Source organism: Somniosus microcephalus, unplaced genomic scaffold (genome assembly GCF_052327205.1).
Source record: "Somniosus microcephalus isolate GS21.2 unplaced genomic scaffold, FLI_Smic_1.0 unresolved_chr5, whole genome shotgun sequence".
NCBI lineage: Eukaryota > Metazoa > Chordata > Chondrichthyes > Squaliformes > Somniosidae > Somniosus > Somniosus microcephalus.
The window spans coordinates 10131826-10138438 of record NW_028225183.1 but is presented as its reverse complement, the minus strand read 5'-3'; positions in this window follow the sequence as shown (position 1 = coordinate 10138438).

Genomic DNA, 6613 nt, shown 5'->3' with positions numbered 1-6613 from the left:
GGGGAAAAGAGAGAGAGCGACTGGGGGAAGGGAGAGAGCGACTGGGGGGGAAGAGAGTGAGCGACTGGGGGGGAAGAGATAGAGCGACTGGGGTGGAAAGAGAGAGAGCGAGCGACCGGGGGGGAAGAGAGAGCGAGCGACTGGGGTGGAAGAGAGAGAGCGAGTGATTGTGGGGGGGGTAGAGAGAGAGCGACTGAGGGGAAGAGAGAGAGTGAGGGGGAAGAGAGAGAGCGACTGGGGGGGAAGAGAGAGAGCGATGGGGGGGAAAGAGAGAGCTGCAGCGGGGAAGAGAGAGAGCGACTGGGGGAAGAGAGAGAGCGACTGGGTGTAAAGAGAGAGAGCGACTGGGGGGTAAGAGAGAGAGCAACTGGGGTGGAAGAGAGAGAGCGACTGTGGGGAAGAGAGAGAACGACTGTGGGGGAAGAGAGAGAGTGACTGGGGGGGAAGAGAGAGAGCGACTTGGGGGGAAGAGAGAGAGCGACTGGGGGGGAAGAGAGAGAGCGACTGGGGGAAGAGAGAGAGCAACTGGGGGGAAGAGTGAGTGCGACGGGGGAAGAGAGAGAGCGACTGGGGGGAGGAGAGAGAGCGACTGGGGGGAAGAGAGAGAGCAACGGGGGGGAAGAGAGAGCGACTGGGGTGGAACGAGAGAGAGCGAGCGACCGGGGGGGGGGGAAGAGAGAGCGCGAGCGACTGGTGGGAAGAGAGAGAGCGAGCGATTGTGTTGGGAAGAGAGAGAACGATTAGGGGGGGAAGAGAGAGAGCGACTGGGGGGGGAAGAGAGAGAGCGACGGGGGGGAGAGAGAGCGACGGGGGGGAAGAGAGAGAGCGACGGGGGGAAGAGAGAGAGCGACGGGGGGGAAGAGAGAGACTGATGGGGGGGAAGAGAGAGAGCGACGGGGGGAAGAGAGTGTCGGGGTGTGTAGAGCGAGAGAGAGGGAAGGAGAGAGGGAAGGAAAGAGAGAGAGAGGATGGAGAGAGAATGAAGGACAGCGAGAGGGAAGGAGAGAGAGAGAGGGAAGGTGAGAGAAAGTGAAGGAGAGAGAGAGAGGGAAGGAGAGGGAGAGAGGGAAGGAGAGAGAGAGAGGGAAGGAGAGAGAGAGAGGGAAGGAGAGAGAGAGGGAAGGAGAGAGAGAGGGAAGGAGAGAGAGAGCGAAGGAGAGAAAGAGGGAAAGCAAAGGAGGGAGAGAGGGAATGAGAGGGAGAGAGAGGGATACAGAGACAGGGAGGGAGAGAGAGAGACAGAGAGGGGAGGAGAGAAAAGGGAAAGAGGTGGGGGAGGATGGGGTGGGAGAGCAAGGGGTGGGGGAGCAAGGGGTGGGAGAGAAAGGGGTGGGTGGGTCAGAAAGAGGTGTGTGGGCTGTGGGAGGGGTGGGGGCGGTGTGAGGGGTGTGGGGGGGAAGGGGTTATGTGGGGAAGGGTTGTGGAGGGGTGAAGGGGGTTGTTGAGGGGAAGATGGGGGGAGGGGGAGAAGGGGTGGTGGGGTGTGGTGTGGGAAGGGTGGAAAGGGAGGGGGAAGAGGGATGGGTGGGGGGGAAGGGACGGGGGGAAGGGGGGGAAAGGGAGAGGGGGGAAGGGAGGGGGGAAGGGTGGGGAAAGGGAGGGGGGAGAGGGAGGGGAGGGGGCAAAGGGAGGGGGGAAGGGGGGAAGGAAGATGGGGGTAGGGAGAGTGGATGGGGCGAAAGGGAGGGGGAGAGGGAGGGGAGAGGGAAAGGGAGGGGGGGAAAGTGGGGGAAAAGGGAGGGGGAGGAAGGGGGTAAAGGGAGGGGGCGGGGAAAGGGAGGTGGCAAAGTGAGCGGGGGAGCAAGGCCTGGGGAAACATGAAACTTAAAGTACTTCTAAAATTTTTTGGTATATCTTTCTATAACATACACTTTACAACCTCACCAATCTTTTTAGTACAAAAGAGGTCCTCACCTCTCAGTGTGTTGTATCACAAACAATGGCCGCCGCTTGCATTTCAGTTGGAAAGATTAGGATCCGCCCACACAGTCCATTATCTGTCTCGTTCACCAGGACCCGATTTGGAGCACAGAAGCCCCACCCACTCTATGTGCCTGTACTAAGATGGCCGTACATGCACTCTGTTGCACACTTAATCAAAATGGCGTCGCACTGAGACTTTTCGCCCTCCTTGACAAAGATGGCTGCCGTTAACCTGGGGCTGTCAGCAGAAGAAACTTCCTCAGCTGCAAACACATGATCTTCAGATTATAATTCGGGGCTTGCGACCGACCCCAGTTGCTTATGAAGTCTCCCCACCTACTGACCCCGGGAATGGAGCTGAGGCAGCACACCCTCTCCCCTCTGCCAGTGTTTGTCTCTGTCTAGGCCGGGAGCCTGGGACTTGAGTTGCGCTGCTGGCTGTTGGAGAAGCCTAGGCCCCGGGTCTGGAGAAACGGTGAAAAGTAGGAGAATTATAGAGGTTAGAGAAAAGATTTACAAATTAATTAACTTTTTTATAAAACAATAAGGGCTAGATTTTCAGTTGCTTGCGCCAGCAGTTAGCGCCTTAAGAGAAGTGATTTTCGGGCGCTATGCGTGTAGCGCCCGGGCGCAGCGCAGTTTGCGCCCCGCCCCAAATTAAGTTGCCCGTTAGCGCCGGCGCAAAGTTTAGCGGCCGCCCGGATGCGCGCGCAGAAAATGACATCACATCCTCGTGCAACGCCCTTTGGCCGCCCCGAATCCAAACTTCAGTCGGACCGCCCCATTGTGCGGCTGGCATCCAGAGCGTTTGGAAAATGGAACGCAACAGACCCTGGGGAGCGCAAATTAAAGGGCACTCCTCATGCACTATAAACGGCACTCTGCATGTGTTGTGTGGAAGGATCCAGTGTATTGTTGTGAACGGTGTATTTATGTTTCCGGGCACCACCACCACCACCTCCTCCTCCTCCTCCTCCTCCTCCTCCTCCTCCTCCTCCTCCTCCTCCTCCTCCTCCTCCTCCTCTCCCCCCCAGACTCTGCTTTTGAAAAGAAGACATACACCCTTCCCCTTTAAGAGCTCACTGGCACCAGAGTGTCTGCCGTGCGCTGCGCACGAGCTCGGGCGTTGCGCTCTGCACCGCCGGCTTAGCGCCTAAAGATAGTAGTGGAACGCCTCTTTTAGCGCTCCACCAACCTCTTAGGGCGAAGCCACTGAATTTTTGGCAACGGGGCGCTACTTTGGGGCGGGCGCTAACTTCGGGCGGGCGCTAAGGTTAGCGCCCCAAAACTGTCTATACTGAAAATCTAGCCCTAGTAAGTTTTTAAAATATTTTTGTGTCCGCTTTTATGTTAGCCGCTAATTTATTCTCATAAATTCTCTTTTACTCCCAGTTCTCCTGTCTACTTTTAGTATTCAGCTTGTATCTACATTGAATTACGAGGCTGTCGTTTAGCATAAACTTCGTTCTTTCTGTTTCCTTTTAATGTTTCTCTACTCATCCAGATGAGCTCGAGCTTTGGATGCTATTTTTTTTCTATTTTTGTGAATGGGATCATTGACTGAAATAATATGTTGTACACTCTACTGATGTTTCTCCCTGGGGTTGTAATTTTTACATATGTCAATACACACATACACACAAATATATTTATGGATTAAAAATCTGTGTCACTTTGTTTCACTTAGGAAGACGATTGTCCAAACCCGAAACAATTACCCTTATTCTTTCGGACCTGTTGTGTATTTCCACCAGTTTTGGGGTTTTATTTCACATTGACTTTGTTTTGTTTGTTGTTATCTTCCAGTTTATTAAAACACCAGAAAGGTAAGAGTACATTACAATTTATTACAGAATACAGCAGGTCACTGGGAATCACAGAATCACAGAAACCCCACAGTGCAGATGGAGGCCATTTCGGCCCATCGAGCCTGCACCGACACATATCCCACCCGATCCCCGTAACCCCTACACCAACACAAATCCCACCCTGTCCCCATAACCCCACGTATTTTATCCCCCCTAACACTAAGGGTTAATTTTTATCGTAGCCAATCATCCTAACCCGCACATCTTTGGACTGTGGGAGGAAACCGGAGCACCCGGAGGAAACCCACGCAAACACGGGGAGAATTTGCAAACTCCACACAGTTACACTTTGAACAGATCAGCTGGTAAACCTAATGTTTAAGTGATGGATAGGGTCAGTTTAGCAGACTGGGTGATTTCATTATGCAGCTTCCAGGCATCACCTTTACAACTGTCAAAATTAAACCCAACAGTGTGTTATCCCAGAACGTACAATAACTGGCCCACCTGCTTCACCTGCTGCTGTTCTGCTAGTCTGCACTCCCACACTCCAGGCTGATTACGAGGAGAGTTTGAAAAATATTATCTAGCGTTTAATGTGTTTTAATCTGTCTCTACCGCCCTGTTTGTATTTGTGTCTGTCTGTCTTTCATAGTCTCTGTCTCTCTGTTGTATAACTGTTAATCTCAGTCTGCTTCTCTCTCATTATTACAATTTTCTTTTAATTTCTGTCTGTCGCTTTGTCATTTCTCTTTTTATGTCAGCCTTTGCTTTCTCTTTCTCTCTCTCTATCTCACTCTGTATCTCTATGTTGCTGCATGGCTTCATAGAATCTTATTGCATAGAATTCGGCCGTTCGGCCAATCCTGCCTCTGCCGGCCCTGTGAAAGAACTCTCCAATTGTCCCACTCCTCGATAGCAAAATACTGCAGATGATGGAAATCCGAAATATCAACAGAAAATGCCTGTAAAATTCAGCAGGTCAGGCAACATCAGTGGAGAGAAATTTGAGTTGATGTTTCGGCTCGAAACCCTTCCTCAAAACTGGAAAGAAAATGAAATAGACCGAAGGCAGGGCTGCGATTGGAGAAAAGAAAGAAAGAGACAATAAAAGTTATTTGTAACCAGACGAGATGGTATTAGGCTGAGATTAGGTGTCAAGTGTACTGGCAGGATAAGAGATAGCTGCCAGGAGGTTGAGAGAAACAAAAGGAAAGGGGGAGGGGGAGGAAAGGAAGACCCAAAACAAAGGGGTGGAAAAAAATATAAGTAAAAAAGTCATAGGGACCGAGGTTATGCTCTGAAATTGTTGAACTCGATATTGAGACCGGAAGGCTGCAAAGTGCCTAATCGGAAGATGAGGTGCTGTTCCTCGAGTTTACGTTGAGCTTCCGTGGAACAATGCAAGAGGCCAAGGACGGTGAGGTCCGAGTGGGAATGGAGCGGTGAATTAAAATGACAGGCGACCGGAAGCTCGGGGTCACCTTTATGGACTGAACGGAGGTGTTCCACAAAGCGGTCACCCAATCTGCTTTTGGTCTCCCCAGTGTAGATGAGACCGCATCGTGAGCAGCGAATACATTATACTAGTTTGCAAGAAGTACAAGTAAATCGATGTTTCACCTGAAAGGGGTGTTTGGGGCCCTGGACAGTGGGAAGAGGGTAGGTATAGTGGCAGGTGTTACATCTCCTGCGCTTGCACGGGAAGGTGCCAGGCGAAGGGGAAGGGCTGTTTGGGGTGATAGTGGAGTGGACTAAGGTGTCTCGGAGGAAGCGGTCCCTACGGAATGCTTAAAGGGGAGGGGAGGGGAAGATGCCTTTGGTTGTGGGCTCATTTTGGAGGTAGCGGAAATCACTACAAGCCCACTGACTCCCACAGCTACCTGGACTACACTTCCTCCCACGCCGCCTCCTGTAAGGACTCTATTCCATTCTTCCAGTTGCTCCGATTTTCTAGCCCTGATAGTTTTGTCAAACGAGATTTCCCTTTCATAAAACCGTGTGGACGCTGCCTTATCACATTTTAATTTTCCAAGTGCCCTGTTACAAAGTCCTTAATAACAGATTCTAGCAATTTCCCTATTATTGATGTCAGGCTAACTGGCTTTTAGATCCTTGTTTTCCCTCTCTCCTTTTGTTACAGTTTGGTTACATTTGCTACCTTCCAATCCACGAGCATCTTTCTAGAACCTAAGGATTTCTGGAACATCAAAACCAATGCATCAACTATCTCTGCAGCCTCCCCTTTTAAAACACAAGTATATAGGCCACCAGGTCCAGGAGATTTGTCATCTTTTTGTCCCATTAATTTCTCTATTACTTTTCATTTACTAATATTAATTACTTTAAGTTCCTCACACTCGTTAGACCCTTTGTTCCCCTCAATTTCCATTGTGTTTTTGTGTCTTCTACTGTGAAGGCAGAAACAAGATATTTGTTTAAAATATCTCTTTTTGTAATTTCCCCTGCGTGTCTGTTTGATTCCTGTATAACTTCCCCTCTGCCTCTCAGTTTATTTCTCCATGTGCCTAACAATTTATCTCAACTTTCTCTTTCTCACAAACTCCCTCTTTCTCTTAATCTGTGTTACACGTTTTGTGTTCTTTAATATATGCATGTGCCTTTCCTGTTGAAGATTTCCCCCGTGTATTTTTATTAAATTCTATTTTTCTCTTTCTATTTTTCTGCAGCTCATCTTTTGCCGGTTCCTCTCGCTGCCTTCTCAGTGTTTCTACCCGTTAATTTCTCACTCTCTCCCTCTTTTGGTCTATTCCGTTTTCTCCCTTTTCTCTCTCTATCCATTTCACCATCAGCAGCTCATACTCTTTGCTTCTTTACATATTTCGATTGGTCTCTTTCTTTAACTTGTTTTCTCTGCCACT